The sequence below is a fragment of the Helianthus annuus genome, chromosome 14 (assembly GCF_002127325.2).
Source record: "Helianthus annuus cultivar XRQ/B chromosome 14, HanXRQr2.0-SUNRISE, whole genome shotgun sequence".
NCBI lineage: Eukaryota > Viridiplantae > Streptophyta > Magnoliopsida > Asterales > Asteraceae > Helianthus > Helianthus annuus.
In genome coordinates this window covers 119,400,979-119,419,884 of record NC_035446.2, presented here as the reverse complement: position 1 = coordinate 119,419,884, position 18,906 = coordinate 119,400,979, and positions in this window count along the sequence as shown.

Genomic DNA, 18,906 nt, shown 5'->3' with positions numbered 1-18,906 from the left:
AGGATGGGGTGGGGGGTGCTCCTTGTTACCACTCTCCGGCGTGAGAATCAGTAATTTGCTTGGGAAGCAAAGTGTGATAGTATTAGTAGTGAGAGAGTTGTGAAGAGATACCTCAAACCTGGTTTGGGGTTGGTATTTATAGCCGAGGAGTGAAGGAGGGGACAGACTGATGACATGCCGCCCTTATGCAGGTGTGTCAGGCTTGTCGGTTGTGGAGGTGAAGCCACGTTCTACTGCAGTGTTAGTCTGTTGCTTACGTATGGACTGACAAGCGACTGCCAGTGGTGCCACTTGCTCTGTGGTGTCAGTCTCACTTGCCTTGTGGGCAGGATGCGGTGCCGCGCCGCATCGCTGCCTGCGGTAACTACAGTTGTTTTCGCGTTCTCACTCTGGCTAAGATTGCGGGATGCGGTGCCAGGCCGCATCGCCACTTGTGGTGACTGTTGCTGTTGCCCAGATCCCTTGTATTGATGAAAACGTTCACAGGATGCGGTGCGAGGCCGCATCGCTATGCGTACACCCATTTTCATACACCAGGTAAGGAGATATTCATAGGATGCGGTGCCAGGCCGCATCACTTATGCCTATCTTTATTTTCCCATCTTTTGACATTGGATTCGACATCTGTGTTCGTGCATGCCCGCACGGACACAGATAAGTTCTTGTTGTTGGGGGTTTTTGATAAGGGTAATGGTCACTCGCGGTCGTGCTGACGCGAGATCTGGGACCATACCCCTTCACACTCCTATCATTCAACTTATCTCTCTTGTGTATAGTTATGACACTAATTTCGGTATATTCTTTTAGATCCATAAAATAAAAGCTTAATGAAGTGTTTGAAACTGGCTCTCAAGGATTCGGTCTCTGGACCATTGAAGTTGGAACATCCACAGTGTTATCAGCCTAAAAAAAGCTCAAGCTTGGCTCTATAAAGTTGGAAACGAGGTTGAGCACAAGCCCGAGCCTAAAAACAGGCTCATTTAGTAAACAAGCCCGAGTCCGAGCTTAGCTTATAGAGCTTGAGCTGCCTCACGAGCCTAAACTAGCCCACTGTTTATGAAATTTTAATTAACTTATGGTTGATATTATCATGCAGGAGAACAGGAAGTATGCAACTGAAGGAAGATATGGGGAGTATTATATGCAGCCATTGACTCGTTTGTTAAAGTAAAATGGTAAATATATTTAGATTGTACAGATCACTTTGTTAAAGTAAAACGGTAAATATATTTAGATTGTAAAGATCACTTTAGATTATAATTTGAAAGGGTCTGGATGAGCACCTCTGCCCTTTGGACCCACTAGGGCCGATGCCCTCTTGGAACCCTTTTGGTCTAGGGAAATTCGCATCCGACATGTTTTTGGTAACCTCATTGAAGCATATGATGCAATCTATGAGACCAAAGCCACTTATCCATCCTTTCCAGACTCGAGCGGGGTATGTAGTAACATCAAACCATCTACAGTTTGTGCCACATAGGTGGCAAAATGGGTGAGTTTTTGTGTGGGTCAAAATGGGTCAGGACTGATTAAAATTTAAAATTATACCAAGTCAACAATTATCTAAATTACAAACAAAATGATTTAAGTGGTTCTATGAAAATAAAATTTATTTTGGAGTTCGTTGGACTTTTGACCCATTTGTTATTAGTTACCCTTTTATAATAAAATACAACCTGAACCGACCTGTTCATAATAAAATTGTTTCCTTCATCTTTTGGATGACATTATGGTATGCAGATTGCTCTATAAAATATATTGAAATTCTCAAAGAAAAACTGGCAAGATCAATTTCATTGGCGAACCCATATGTGGTGCTCAAAACTACACACACGGTATTTATTTTTTTATTTTTTTACAAATGTGTTTATAATACACGCATCTACGTTTATGAAAAAAAATTTTGGTCCACCTCGCCCCGTACGGTGTAGTTCTCACGGTTCTTACAACTCGAGGTGGTTTTCATTTTAGCGGCCCTCTATATATAGAGAGAAAGTATAATGTACAAAACGGCTTAACATACATTAACGTACGCGACAAAAAAGATAACGTGCGTGATTATTTTTTTTATCAACTTAATGTGCGTGATTTTGTATCCCATGCGTGATTATAAAAAAAAAAACTGAATCCATGCGTGATTATATGTTCCCATGCGTGATTATATGTTCCATGCGTGATTATAGCCCTGATCTGACGGTTACCATTGTCGCGTACGTGAAGTATGATAAGGGCTTTTGTATGTTAACCTACCCCTATATATATATATAGGGTGGGGTTCGGCTACAAAGTCTATTTTTCCTACAAAGTGTACAAAGTCATAAAACACCATAATTTCAGCCATAAACACACTCAAAACCCACGAATAACAAAATGAAAATCACTAAAACGCAATATCCAAACCCTATCAGTCCATAAAAACTTCAAACACACCATCGTAGAACTATGAATATAAAACACAACATGATAATCAATATAAAACACACTAATGTTATTCATTCGATAATCAAAGTCTTATCATCCAAAACACAACACAAAGCCCACAAATATGGCGTTTTAGTAATCTCCACTTTGTTAATCGTGGGTTTTGATTGTGTTTTATAGCTGAAATTGTGGTGTTTTATGACTTTGTACACTTTGTAGGAAAAATGGACTTTGTAGCCAACTCCTACCCTATATATATATATATATATATATATATATATATATATATATATATATATATATATATATGGGACCGCTAAAATGAAAACCACCTCCAGTTGTAAGAACTGAGAGAACCACTTTCTAGCATTTAGATCAAGAAGATGGGTGGATGAGATTGAAAGTAACTAAAATTAATATTAAATAGATTTTGTCTTATTATGTCTTTAATTTTTTAATTCAAAAGGGTAGTATAGTAAAATTACTCTATTTTGTCCTTTTGTCTTTATTATTTTTTATTACTTTTTTGTTTTATTATATTATTTTTTATTTTTTAAAAAGAATTTTTTTATGAAAAACATTTTTAAATTCAAATTTTTTGAATAAGACAAAAACTTTTACGCGCCGGTTTTTGCACACCGGGTTTTTTAACGCGCCGTTTTTCTCGATCGACGTTTTTTTAATGCGCCGTTTTTTACACGTTTTTTAACGCGCCGATTTTTTCACATTTTTTAACGCGCCGTTTTTTACACATTTTTACGCGCCGTTTTTTCGACGTTTTTTAACGCGCCGTTTTACGACCGGGTTTACGCTCCGTTTTTTACGTCGTTTTTACGACTGGTTTTACGCTCCATTTTTTCACGCCGTTTTTACGACTCGTTTTACGCTCCGTTTTTTCACGCCGTTTTTACGACCGGGTTTTTAAGTGCCGTTTTTTATGCTCGGTTTTACGCATCGTTTTTTGTCGCGCCGTTTCTTACGTCACGTTTTAACAAGCCGTTTTTACGCCCCATTTTTACGTCACGTTTTACGCGCCGTTTTAGCGTCCCGTTTTTTACGCGCCGTTTATACGGCTCGTTTTACGCGGCGTTTTTAACGCCCCGTTTTTTTCACGCCGTTTTTGCGACCGGGTTTTTACGTGCGGTTTTTTATTCCCGATTTTACGCAAATGTTTTTTAGCGCGCCGTGTTTTATGTCCCGTTTTTACGCGCCATTTTTTTGCCCTGTTTTTTACGTCCCGTTTTTACGCGCCGTTTTTACGACCCGTTTTACACGCCTTTTTTACGCCCTCGTTTTTTATGTGCGTTTTTTACTACCCGTTTTACGCCCCGTTTTTTTCACGCCGTTTTTGCGACCGTGTTTTTTCGCGCTGTTTTTTATGCCCGGTTTTACCCGCCGTTTTATACCGCGCCGTTTTTTACGGCCCGTTTTTACGCGCTGTTTTTACGCCCCGTATTCACGCCTCTTATTTACGCACCGTTTTATCACCCGGTTTTTAAGAGCCGTTTTTTGCTCCCCGTTGTCACGCGTCGTTTTTTGCGCCCCCTTTCTTACACATGCGTTTTTAAAACTTTACGTTTTACGTTTTAAGTTTACATTTTACGCTAAAAAGTTTTTACATAAAAGTTTACGTTTTACGTAAAATTTTTATAGTTTTACATTTTACGTTAAAAAGTTTATATTTTACATTAAAAAAATTTAGAAATTTTTTTACGGTTGTAAAAAAACATTTTTTACAAAAAAAAATTTCCGGTTGTGAAAAAACATTTTTTACAAACACTTTTTCACGGTTGTAAAAAATAAACATTTTTCAAAATACAACAATAAACCAATCACAATTATCAATTATCAAATAACCCCAAACCCACATAATCGCCGTCAAAACCCGACATCGAACCGAGTTGACCGGGTTTGACTAGTTGACCCAATTCGTCATGAACCACAATCTGACCCGTCGAACCAAACCCGAACCACAAACTGCCGTTCAAAGATCAAAATTAAGTCCAACAAAAATTATAATTATAAATAAATATATAATAAAAAAACAGAAAAATCTTAAACCAGCATATTCAGTCAAATTCAACATAAAATAAAAATACCTAACTACAAAATCCTATTCATTTATTTTTTATTTATTATACCTAACTACTGTTGACCGGAGACCGGTTAATTTGACCGAAATCACTAGCATTGGTCTCGCCGGAAAACCTAGGGTGAAAACAAGTGCGTTTGGCCCAGGATGACGGAGGTATTGCCGGAATCATCTACCGACCAACACACCCACCACAACACACCATCACCACCTCACCCACCACAACCCACTATCACCACCGCCGAAACCCTAACCCAAGCCTGCAAACACCTCCCCGTCGCTAACCAACCCCCACCACGAAATCCTAACTAACCTCCGACACCCCAACACCTTATCTTTAACTGCTGGCCTTCACAACCACCACCCAAACGCAGTGCAAACCACCAATTCACTCACCTTAGATACACCACCTCAGGTGGCCATTACAACAACCGCTATGCCGCTGCTGCCGCCCCAACCACCTGTTTCGATTGCCTCTCGTTTCACTGGATTGCAGAAATTAAGGGTGTTGCTGGAATGATTCTGGAATAGTTTTCAGGGGTGTTAGAGAGAGAGAGAGAGAGAGAGAGAGAGAGAAGAGAGAGAGACAGGGGTGTTAGAGAGAGAGAGAGAAGAGAGAGAGACAAGGGTGTTGTTTAAGGAAGATGATGTATATATATATATATATATATATATATATATATATATTAATGCTTAAATGACAATTTTGCCCCTAAGGAAAAAGACAAAATAGCAGGTTTTTTTTGAGAAATCTGAGTTGATTTTGCTTTTGGACCAAAAATGTCAATAAAAATGAAACCACAGGGACCCAGTTGCAAAAACTTTGAGATTTGGACTAAAGTGGCAAAAGTGGCCAAATTTCAGGGACCAAAATGACCGTTTAATTATTAATAGTTGATCATGTGGTATGAACAATCTACCCAAAACGTATCGCCAAATGTTTCTGCTAGGGGTGTTCATCGAATCGAATATCGAATTTTCGAATTATTCGAATCGAATTGTTCAAATAATTTTTATTTTTCCTTGAATTAGTATTCGATTCGAATTCAAATAGAAAACCCAATTCGTATTCGATTAAAAATTCGAATTCGAATCGAATTCGAATAAATTCGATTTAATTCAGATTCTTTAAAAACATGTAAAAAACTTTCAAAATGAAACATAAATTTTAAAGCAGACATAAAACACGATATCATATTAAAAAGTTCTAATAAAGTACCACAAGTCTAAAATTCAAAACGAGAAGTCGGGAACAACCACTCCACATTACAAGTTAATATTTTCACGCTTAGAAATCTATTGATAGATTTGTTACTTGGGTTTTAGTTATGGGCGATGTAGTAGGTTTGGTAATGGGTAGTTTTAATACTTGGAAAAAAATTTAAAATAATTTATAGTATAGCCTAATAAAAGTTATATATGTATTATATATAAAAATAATAAATAAAAATGTATAATTTTTATTCGAATTTCGAATCGAATTTGAAATTATAAATTCGTATTCGATTTACTTGACTCGAATTGAATCGAATTCGAATTCTTATAATTGAAACAAATTCTTGATAATCGAATCGAATTTAAACGAATTTCGAATTTTTCGAATTCAAAACGAATTCTGCACACCCCTAGTTTCTGCCATTGGTTTGGGCGTTACAATATATATACTCTCTCTCTCTCAAACTCCCTCACCCTTGCCTGAAAACACCACCTGGGTTTGCATCATCTTCAACCACCATCACCACCCTCTCCATTGGATCTGTGATATCTCACCAAAAATCACCCCGGTTCCTTTGAATGAGCCCATAGTCGCTAATATCAACCTCAAAGTTTGTAGATCGAAGCTATGCACTAACGAATATGTGTGGCTCTTAACCGTCGTCGGAGTTGCCGAAACCCTATTATTGTAGCCACCTAACGTGGTGGTTCCACCTAATCAATCGTCTGACTCACCTAATCGCAACCCGTCCCTCTTTTCTATTGGGTTATTGTACCTGCAACCGACGATCTAGGAACCCACCGCCGAGGTGAACCGAATCCCTGGAAAATCAAATATTTGGGTTGAAAACCCCTATTCTTTCATTGTTGTCGTCGCCTGATTATTGTTGGACAAGGGGACTTGATTATGATAACTGGAGTCTAAAAAAAGAATTTTGGATAAATTATGAAAATTTCAAGGGAAAGAGAAATTGATTATTGTCATCTTCTTTACTAATGTGTTATCAGATGCATCATGGAGTTTTGTGCATATATATGTTGAGGCCCAACTTTTTCCTAATCTATTTGGACACGTGTTATTCATAGAGGGTGTTTTGGTCAAAAATCACACAAGGATAATGCAACCAAACTTTATGTAAATGGGGTATGATGCTTGGTTTATAGAAAAAGTAAAGGATCACTTCAGTGTGAAATAGGCAAAGACACAATGATTTATACGAGGAAAAAGCCCTTGATCAATGTATGATCTCCGGCATAAAAAACCTCGGGTGATGGCAACTACCGATCACCAAACTTCAATATAAGAAAAATAGTTACAACTTTGGATGATATGAGCTGAGTACAAGGATCACTATAGTTTCGAGTGTCTAAGCGTGTGAGAGTTGTGTCGTGTCTCCTTCCGAATGAGGAAGAGTGCTATATATACAAGTGTAGGTGACCTATTTTAGGTAAAAAGACTAATAATCAGCTCATTACCCCTTTAGAAATAAAAGTAAATCTAGCCTAAATTATCGCCCTTAAATCATGCCAAGTTTCCATATCCTTCACAACGTCCATCTCCGATTAAGCACATGCCATAGTTGTAAAGACGTGTCCTTTAATTGTGATGCTTAAGAGCGGATCCTGCTAGATGTCCTGCAAAACAACATTAAATTCAACGAAAGCAACTGTTAGCATGAGGATCCTATGATGGTTCGTGATCCTGATCCTGGAACTCTGCTGAGGATCACTATCTGCCAAAGAAACAAGGATCACTGGTTAGGATCACATATGAGGATCATGTATTGTAAAAATCCAGCCCTAACAATTGCCCCCAAAATATAAGGAGTGATTTTGTAAATAAATGAGTTATATTTTGCTTTGATCTTATCTGCAACGAACAATTCGGATTACTAATTTCGAACTAGCCGTTGCAACCTTTACGTCATTGAGGTGACATCCCTGCAAATCATGATTATAAATAGGAGATAGGGTTAGGATCAATCTTCATTTAAATTTAAGATATTCTCCCTTTATAATCTCTACCGAAGATCAATCAGGTATTCTCTTCTCTTTCTTCTCTCTCTTGCTCTGTTTTTCTGCTTTTATCCTGCCAAGAGTATGTTGCTCCGAAATTCTCCTCACAAGGATCACAAGAAGATCAGTCCCTTGAAAAGCCAAGGGATCGTCAAAGACTCTCCTACAGAGAGGTGCTGCTTTACTGATGCTCATGTTGATAGGATCCGTCACTGTTTTCCGGCGGATACCGTCTTCAAGTCTTTTACTCCCACCGCTCTGAGTGATTTCGTTTCCGACGCCTGGGTGGCCTTTCCTGCAACTCCGTTTACCATAGGATATTCATATCCTTTTCCAGCCTTCACTCAGTCCTTCTTTTCTCTGACCGGTATGTCCTATATCCAGGCCATGCCGATGATCTGGAGGGTTCTGTGTACCCTTGAGAGGATCATCGAGCAGGAGGGGATTGACTTAGGTATGCCGGAGCTGGCCGAGTTATATGATCTTACCACATTTGGTTCCTGTCGATACCTGTTGAAACGGAAAGCTGGAGAGGATCACCCTGTTTTTAAGGTCACAAAAAATGATACCAACTGGAAGCGACGATTCTTCTTTGTTAGGAGAGATACCATCCCTAACGGGGAGGATCTGCCCAAGGAGTGGGCTACTCATGGTAGGATAGAGGATCCTGGAAGGATCACCATCAGACTTGTCTCTTATGATGATGATCACTAATGTCTTTTTCGTCTTCTGTTGTTTTTTTAGCTATATCCGTTACTCATCTCAAGTTAACTCCTGCTGCAAGAGAGAGAGTTTTAGCTTTCAAGAAGCTTGATCCTGAGACCAGAAGTTTTCAAGTCACCATCCAAGATTCACAAGAAGTATCCTCCGCATCTGCCACTATGTCAAGTAAGTATCCTTATTAAAAAGTAAGTTATATGTAAGACTGTTTAGTTAGTAAGGGAACTTATCTTGTTTTGATTGTGTAGGTGCTGGGAAACCTGCTAAGTCTGCCTCCAAGTTTGGGATTGATGAACTTGCCAATGTCAAGTCTTCAAGAAAGAAGACCCCTGCTGCTAGTCCCTCTGCTTCTGCCCCTAAAGCTCCTATTAGGGGTAAGGGAAAGAAGAGAAAGGCTTCTGAGGATCTTCAAGGATTCCCTCTGATTCGCCAGCAGTTTCTTGATTCTGTCAACGAGGTTAGGATCACTGCCCCTGTTGGTTATCTTGATGGTTTTTGAGGATCACCTGTGTTTGACGTCGTTGTTTTTGCAGAAACTTACTGAAATAGAGACTTATGTTAACCACGTTGAAGATCAGGATCGCCAAATTGCCGACCTCCAACAGATGGGTGTGCTGAAGGATCTCAAGATAGCTGATCTTGAAAAGGAGCTCCGGGCTATCAAGGACGAAGCTGTCAAAGCATTGATCAAGTTTGACTACGAGAAGCATGATATCACCCAGGATGCTAAGGTCTCTGCTGCGATAACCATGTATAAGATCCAGCTGCAAATGGCTGCGGAGGCTCAGGATCCTTCTTTTGACAAAGGCACATGGGACGTGGAAGGTTGGAAGGCGAGGCTGGCAGAGTTGGAGGATGATGATGATGCCGATGATATCCCTATGCTTGAAGGTGGAGATGCTGGTAAGGATCAGGGGGAAGCAAGTGGAGCTGGTGGTGATGGTGCAGCGAAGGTTTGAGTTGCAGGATTGGGCAATGATGGAAACTTCTAGACATAGCCGGAGCCCAATTTTTTGAGTTTGGTAGTGGTTGTGATGTTTTGAAACAATTTTATGGTTTGTTCTTGAACAATAGTTTTTAGGGTTAAGGATCATGGATCCTTTGGACAATAGGTAGGATCGCAAATGGTGGAGGGATCCTCTGTTTGGGGGATGAAGCCTTTGTGATCCTGCCGCCTTTAATTTCCTACACCTGCTAAGACCGCATAGACAATGGACACCCTTTGCCAACCCATGTGGACGGGCCACGTTTTGCTGGTAGAAATGTGGGTTGGCAATTTTGACAACTTTTTGAAAGGGTTTAAGATCCTTTTGTTAATAATATAACTCTAACTTTTCTGGCTTATCTCGTGTTGTTATCCTTTATCTTCTTATTTCCCAGTTTTTAGAAACATATTTGTTAGAGTAACAAGAGTTGAGCAAACCATGTTTAATAAATTTAGGATATGATCCTAGATCAAATATCCTATCATTGAAAATTTTCAAGGATCATAGTTTTAGTTGTCAAAGTGTACGGGTTGTTTAGTATAATCAAAATAGTCAAGGATCATACCTGAGGATCCAAGTTAGGATCCTAACCTTTAATCAAGATAACCATAAGTGAGACTTTAATGGATGATAAGGATTAAGGATCCTTATTTGTTTAACTTCGAGAACCTGAAAAATGGAACATATCTTGGGACTAAGCCAATGTAAAAGATAAATTAGTAGCTGGGGACATGCCCAAAGGATAACTGGGGATGATCCCAAAGGATCACTGGGGACAAGCCCAAAGGATAACTGGGGATGATCCCAAAGGATCACTGGGGACAAGCCCAAAGGATAACTGGGGACAAGCCCAAAGGATAACTGGGGACAAGACCAAAGGATAACTGGGGACAAGCCCAAAGGATAACTGGGGACAAGCCCAAAGGATCGTATGTAAACTGGAGTATGGCCCTTACTGGCGACTATCCAAACTTGGTGACATGAAAATGTCAAAACCTTAGCTAACGTGAAAACGTTAGAAACCTTATGAACGGATGTATGGTACGTCTACCATTATACGTAGGATCCTGGGTATAGCCAGTACGATGAGGTTGTCAGCCCCGGAAGTGGGTACTGGTCCCAAAGACGTGAACTATATCAGGATCATCGTGCGCTGCTGGCGGAAACTGGGGATAATCCCAAGGATAACTGGGGTTGGACCCAAGGATCTGCGTTGCTTTTGATGATCTTTGACGATATGCTGTAGATACCTGAACAGAGTAAGGATCACTGACATCACCGGGATCCTTTGAGGATACTTCAATGTAAGGATCACATGCTTGAAGGATCACGTTCACATAAAGTATCTCTTTAAGTGAACAGCATTCCAGGCTCTTGGTAATAAGTTTCCTTCCATGGTTAGCAATCTGTATGCCCCCTTTCCTGCTTCAGCCTCAATCAAGTAAGGGCCTTCCCACTTTGGTGCTAACTTTCCGTCAGCAGGATTAATAGTGTTTTGGAATGTTTTTCTCAACACCATATCTCCGACTTGGAACTTCCTTATCCTAACATTTTTGTTGTAAGCACCAGCCATTCTTTGTTGGTAGCTTGCCATCCTTATCCTAGCCAGGTCCCTGATTTCCTCAATAGTATCCAAATCCTGAGCCAGGATTGTAGCATTCTCTTCAGGATCACGAGCACTTGTTCTAGCGGTTGGGATCACTATCTCTGTTGGGATCACTGCTTCTGCCCCAAATACTAAAGAAAAAGGTGTTTGACCAGTGGCATTCTTGGGAGTTGTCCTGTCAGCCCATAGCACATAAGGTAACTCCTCTGCCCATTTTCCCTTCTTGGATCCTAGCTTCTTTTTCAGATTGTTGATGATGATCTTGTTGGATGATTCTGCTTGGCCATTGGCTTGTGGATGAACTGGTGTTGAAGTTATCATCTTAATTCCCCAACTGTCACAAAAGTTAGTGGTTCTGCTTCCAATGAATTGGGAACCATTATCACATACAATTTCAGAGGGGATGCCAAATCTAGTTATAATGTTTCTTTTGATAAAGGATATAACTTCTTTTTCTCTGACTTGAGCAAAGGCTTCAGCTTCTATCCACTTAGAGAAGTAGTCAGTCATGGCAAGCATAAATACTTTTCCACCAGGTGCTTTAGGGAGCTTGCCAACTATATCCATCCCCCATCTCATGAATGGCCAAGAGGATGGTATGGGGTGTAGCAATTCAGCTGGTTGATGAAGGATATTGCTGTGTCTTTGACAAGGATCACATTTCCTAGCATATTCTACAGCATCCCTTTTCATGGTTGGCCAGTAGTATCCTGTTCTAAGGATCCTTGAGAACAATGCCCTGCCCCCAGTGTGGTTTCCACAATCTCCTTCATGAAAGTCTCTCAACACTTCTTCAATTTCAGGATCCTCAATACATCTTAAATATGGTCCTGCAAGAGATCGTTTATATAACACATTATTTAAGATTGTGAATTGAGATACCTTAATCCTGAAAGCTCTAGGATTTTCTCCCATCGGAATCTCCCCGTATTGCAAGTATCTCATGATTGGTGAGATCCATGATCCTGAATAAGATTGAGCTTCTTCACTAGGGATTACTGCAGTATCCTCTTCTATTTCCATGGCCACCTGATTTTCAATGGCAGGAGCCAGGATATGGATGATAGGGATACTTATATCTTCTGGAATCTTTAAGGATGATCCTAAGTTGGCCAATGCATCAGCTTCCGTGTTATCCTCCCTTGGTACCTGTGTTAAGCTGAAAGAAACAAAAGAGAGTGCCAATTCTTTGACTATCTCTAAATATTTGGTTAGTTTTTCACCTTTAACAGCATAGGATCCATTAAAGTGATTGGTGATCAATAATGAGTCTACATATACTTTAAGATATTTCACCCCCATATCCTTAGCAATTTGCAAGCCAGCAATTAAGGCTTCATATTCAGCCTCATTGTTAGTTGCTTGGAACTCACAGGCTATGGAGTGGGGTATTATGTCCCCCTGTGGCGATTTTAGTAGTATTCCGAGCCCTGTGCCCTTGACATTTGAGGATCCATCGGTGTGTAGTATCCAAGGATCCTTGGTTTCATCCAGCTGCTGGACTTCCAATTCTGCTTCTTTTTGTAGATCACTACTGAAATCAGCCACAAAGTCAGCTAATGCTTGGGATTGGCTGTTCTTGGCTCATATCTTATATCATGGGCACTAAGCTTTACTGCCCACTTAGCCATTCTTCCTGACATCTCTGGTTTCCTGAGGACATTCTTAATTGGAAAGTTAGTTCTAACAACAATAGTATGGGTTTCAAAATAATGCCTTAACTTAGTTGATGCCATGATTAATGCAAGAATAAGTTTTTCGAGGTGTGAGTACCTGGATTTGGCATCAAGTAAACTCTTACTTACATAGTAGATAGGATATTGTGTGCCTTCATGATCCTTAACAAGGACAGCACTTACAGCGGTTGAGGATACCGCCAAATATAAGGATAACACATCTCCTTTTTCGGGCTTTGATAATGCTGGTGCTGAGGACATATATTCTTTAAGGGCTTGTAAAGCATTCTCATGTTTCTCAGTCCATTCAAACTTCTTGTTCTTCCTTAGGATATCGTAAAATTCTTTACATTTTTCTGAGGATTTTGATATGAACCTGTTCAGAGCTGCTATCCTGCCTGTTAGCCTTTGCACATCCTTAGCATTGGCAGGGGACTTGATGTTTACTAGTGCTTTAACTTGCTCCGGACTTGCCTCAATGCCCCTCTGAGTTACCATATATCCTAGGAATTTACCTGCCTTAACACCAAAGTGGCATTTTGAAGGATTAAGCTTCACGTTATAATTATCAAGGATATCAAATGCTTCCTCCAAATCCCTTAGGTGATCCTCAGCTTTCTTTGATTTGACTACCATATCATCTATGTATACTTCCATAGTTTGTCCAATTTGATCTTTGAACATCATATTCACCAGCCTTTGATATGTTGCACCTGCATTTCTTAATCCAAAAGGCATGGCAATATAACAATACAAACCTGTTGGGGTCATAAAGGCTGTATCCTCTTGGTCAGATGGTTCCATCTGAATTTGTTGGAATCCAGATGATGCATCCATAAAGGTCAACAATTCATGCCCCGCTGTTGCATCCACCATGGAGTCAATGTGGGGTAATGGGAAAGGATCCTTGGGACATGCCTTATTCAGATCAGTGAAATCGACACATACCCTCCACTTTCCGTTTTTCTTTTGGACAACGACCACATTGGCTAACCATTTTGGATACTTTACCTCTCTGATCATACCTGCTCGAAGTAGTCTCTCTACTTCTTCTTGGATAATGGCATTCCTTTCTGGTGCAAACTTCCTCCTTTTTTGATGGATTGGTTTGATAAACCTGTCAATGCCAAGTTTGTGAGTAATAATATCCTTAGATATACCTGTCATATCTTCATGTTTCCAAGCAAAGGTAGATTTTCTTCTTTTGAGGAAGGATATTAAGTTTTCTTTCATCTTGCCAAGGATCCCTGATCCGATATAGATTTTTGATTTAGGATCACTAGGATCCAAGAGGATTTCGTCCACATCTTGTTCCCTTGCCTCCAAGACATTCCTCGGAGGATACTGTAATTGCTATTGCTCCCTTGGCTTCGAGGTTGGCTTCATGGATGAGGTATAACAATCCTTAGCCTCCTGCTGATCACTGTCGATCTTGATTATTCCCCATGGGCTAGGGAGCTTCACACATTGATGGTAGGTGGATGGGACTGCTTTCATATCATGTATCCAAGGCCTGCCAAGGATAACATTGCAACAAGATAGACAGTCAATAACACAAAATTTCTGATAATTATGTAGTCCTTCCATGTAGATTGGGAGTTTGATGTCCCCCAGAGTTTTCTTCGTTTCTCCACTGAATCCTACAAGCACGGAGGATCTTGGTGTGATGTCTGATTCTGGAATACCCATTTTCTTTAGAACATCAAGCTGGATAATGTTCACTAAGCTTCCTCCATCGATAAGGATCCTGCAGACAAAATGGTTAGAGATAAAGAGAGTGATAACCAAACTATCATGATGAGGATCCTGAATGTTAATGCGATCATCCTCATCAAACGTTATCATCTTCCCTTCTGAGACACTTGATGTTCTAATAGGTCTTTCTCCATTATCCATTTTTGACTCCTTTGCATGCCTTTTGGCCGCCGAGAAGGATGTACCACAGATGTCTGATCCTCCGGAAATAAAGTTGATCACTTGTGCATTTGCCGGAGGTGCTGGAGCCTTTTCAGGGATCCTTTCAGGATCCTGAGTCCTTTGCTTTTTTCTTCCCAACAGTTCTTTTAGGTGCCCCTTGCTTAACAGATATCCAATCTCTTTTCTTAAAGCTATGCATTCTTCAGTTAGATGTCCGAAATCCTCATGGTATGCACACCATTTTGACTTGTCTTTAGTCCCGGATGGTTTATCATTCTTCCTGGGCCACCTAGCTTTTTCACCTAGATTCTGCATTGCAAGGATTAGTTCATGATTATCAAAGGAAAAACAATATTCTGAGATTGGAGGATAATCTTCATCATCCTCTTCTTGGTCAACAGCATGCACATTCTGGTTCTCATTTCTATGGTAGGATTTGAATTTGTTGTTCTTGAAGGAGGATCCTTGCTTCTCCTGTTTTGAGGATCCTACTTGTCTCTCCTGGATTCTCTTGTCATCCTCTAGCCGGATGAACCTGAGTGCCCGAGTTCTTACTTCATCTAGGTTCCTGCATGGTGTCATAACAAGATCATCATAGAATAATGAATCCTTAAGCAGTCCCATTTTGAAGGCTTCAACAGCCGTAGCCATATCCAAGTTGGGAATGTCCAAGGATTCTTTACTAAATTTAGTTATATAATCCCTTAATGATTCATTATGACTTTGAGTTACCCTATATAAATCACTGGTTAATCTTTCAAATTTTCTACTACAAGAGAATTGGTTATTGAATAAATTAACTAAATTAGCAAATGAAGTAATAGAGTAAGGGGGAAGACTTAGCAGCCACTTAAGAGCTGATCCAGTAAGAGTGGATCCAAATCCTTTACATAGGCATGCTTCCTTCAACTTTTCTGGGATAGGATTGATCTCCATCCTCTCCCTGTATTGTGCTATGTGCTCCTCTGGATCCGTTGTACCATCATACAGCTTCATAGTAGGGATATGGAACCTTTTGGGTACCTCTGCATCACAAATTGGCGGTGCAAAGCGAGATACCTTATGGCTTCCATCTGCAATCTCTGGGATAGGCTTGACTACCCCTGGAACACTTGAGATCATATCTTTAAGTTTCTGCAATTCCCTGGCCATAGCATGATTGACACCTGTATCCTGCATGAATCCATGGTTAGTAATAAGATGATTATTTAAAGTGTTACCTCCCATTGAGTTCAAGTTAGTGAATCCATATTGCTGGGATTCTGGGATAACGGAGGGACCAGTGGAAGCAATGGTCTGCATTGGAATGAAGTCCCCTTGATGGACATCTAGACTTCCTGTTTGCAAACTTTTTAGGGATCCTGGCATCTGGAAGGATCCTGGTATTTGGAAGGATCCTGGTATCTGGGATGATCCTGGAACGAAGGAGGATCCTTGAACCTGGGATGATCCTGGAACGAAGGAGGATCCTTGTCCCTGGGATGATCCTGGAATAAAGTAGGATCCTTGAAACTGCTGTGCTCCCGGATAGGCTCCCGAATTCACGAAGGATCCCATATGCTGGGGATAGGATCCTGCCGGCTGAAAGTGTGAGCCTGATGTCTGAGTCATTGCTGTTGATCCGAGGTGCAATCCTCTTGACTCTCCCATAATCTGCACGTCTGGAATTTCCGATGGCTGAGAAGTGATCATTGGAGTATCAAAGCTCAAGGATTTGGGCATCAGTGGGGAATGATCCTCTGCCGTTCTCCTTTGTCTTTTGAGATCTCCAATTTCCCTGAGGATCCTTTCATTGGTTTCATCCTGCCGCTGCATACGATCCTTCATCTGCAAAATCAAAGTAAATACATCACTAGTACTGGGAATATAAGAATTCATAGCAGAAGGAGATGGAGTTTTAGAATTAGTAGGAGTTTGTCTCTTCTCAGCATTCTTCTGGGATCCTGCTGGTGGAGGAGGTAGAGTGTTCTGAGATGAGGTGACTGCAGACATCGCCGTGGACATGTTTTTCAATGATGAAGCCATGTAATTCTTTGAAATGATTTCGAACAAAAGGTTTTCTTATGAATGAAGCACCAATTGCCCCACGGTGGGCGCCAAACTGTTTTGGTCAAAAATCACACAAGGATAATGCAACCAAACTTTATGTAAATGGGGTATGATGCTTGGTTTATAGAAAAAGTAAAGGATCACTTCAGTGTGAAATAGGCAAAGACACAATGATTTATACGAGGAAAAAGCCCTTGATCAATGTATGATCTCCGGCATAAAAAACCTCGGGTGATGGCAACTACCGATCACCAAACTTCAATATAAGAAAAATAGTTACAACTTTGGATGATAATGAGCTGAGTACAAGGATCACTATAGTTTCGAGTGTCTAAGCGTGTGAGAGTTGTGTCGTGTCTCCTTCCGAATGAGGAAGAGTGTTATATATACAAGTGTAGGTGACCTATTTTAGGTAAAAAGACTAATAATCAACTCATTACCCCTTTAGAAATAAAAGTAAATCTAGCCTAAATTATCGCCCTTAAATCATGCCAAGTTTCCATATCCTTCACAACGTCCATCTCCGATTAAGCACATGCCATAGTTGTAAAGACGTGTCCTTTAATTGTGATGCTTAAGAGCGGATCCTACTAGATGTCCTGCAAAACAACATTAAATTCAACGAAAGCAACTGTTAGCATGAGGATCCTATGATGGTCCGTGATCCTGATCCTGGAACTCTGCTGAGGATCACTATCTGCCAAAGAAACAAGGATCACTGGTTAGGATCACATATGAGGATCATGTATTGTAAAAATCCAGCCCTAACAGAGGGTATCCTTAAATCTACACTTATCTTATATTAACGAAATAAATAAATAATAAATTAATATTAAATCTTATCATACTTTAATAAAATATTATTCTCAAATCTAAATTGTCAATCTATACTATATAATAAAAGTTTAATATATTTTTAAAACAAATACCTTTCTTTCCTACTTATCTTATATTAAATATATAAATAATAAACTAAAATTAAATGTTATCCTATTTTATTAAAAATATATTTTTTTTATTAATTTGAATACAAAATTATATTTATTCAACTCGTGTAAAACGCGGGGTTTTTAAAAATATAACTTTTTTTTTATTATTTACTATACAAAGTTACATTTATGTAACAAGTTTAATACACGAAGTTTTTAAAGATATAACTTTTTGTCATTTGCTATGTAAAATTAGATTTATTCAACACGTGTAATACACGGGTTTTTTAAGGATACAATTTTTTTTATTATTTGGTAGATTTATTCAACCCGACTATACACGAGTTTTTTAAAGATACGACGTTTTTTGTATTTAATAAACAAAATTACATTTATTTAGTATGTGTAATGTTGGTGCATACATCTGTCGACTTCGTCTTGTATCGAGTCTAGTACTAGATATGTTAAATTAGGGCGCGTTTGTAACACCCCGTGTTTTCGAATGTCAAAGTCAAAGTCAAAGTCAAAGTCAAAGTCCAAGTCAACTTTGACTTTCTTTGACTGTAGATAGTCGATTTTGTGTTTTAGTTGTATTATGTGGAGTAAGTGTTGTAATCAGCAAGAATCGAAGTAATCGAATGTGTTTTAATGCGAACCGAACTACGACTGTGAATGATAGGAAAGTAATAATGCGATAAAGTAAATCTAATCAGTAATCAAACCGAACTAACAATCAACCGAACTCAAGACTCGAATCATGCGAATTGTGGTATTGTTACACGTGTGTGTGTGTGCCTTATGTGTTACTTGTGCGTGCTTACTTTATGTTTGGTGTGGTATTCAAGCGAATCAATCGAAAATCGAATCGAAACTCGAAAAGCAATCGAACTCAATCGAAACCGACATCGAAACATGACTTATAGAAGATTGTATGTTAGATATAGTAGTTAGGACTGAAAGTAATTTGACTAGGAACCATATCGCAATCATATCATCGTCCATCGAAATCGAAACGTCGAAAATCGTCGCAAAATACTCGAAGAGCGTGGCGGATCGAACTGGAAACATCCTGATCGAACAGGCCAGCCGATCGGCTAGCACCTTGCCAGCCGATCGGCTAGCACCTTGCCAGCCGATCGAGCAGCCCACTCGATCGGATCTCCCAGCCGATCAGCTGACACTTTTCTCTTTTGGAAGCCTATAAATAGGGCTGTCATTGTCATACTTTCCACTTTTGGAAAGCTCTGACCGAACCAACTATCTTCTCCACCTTTTCTCA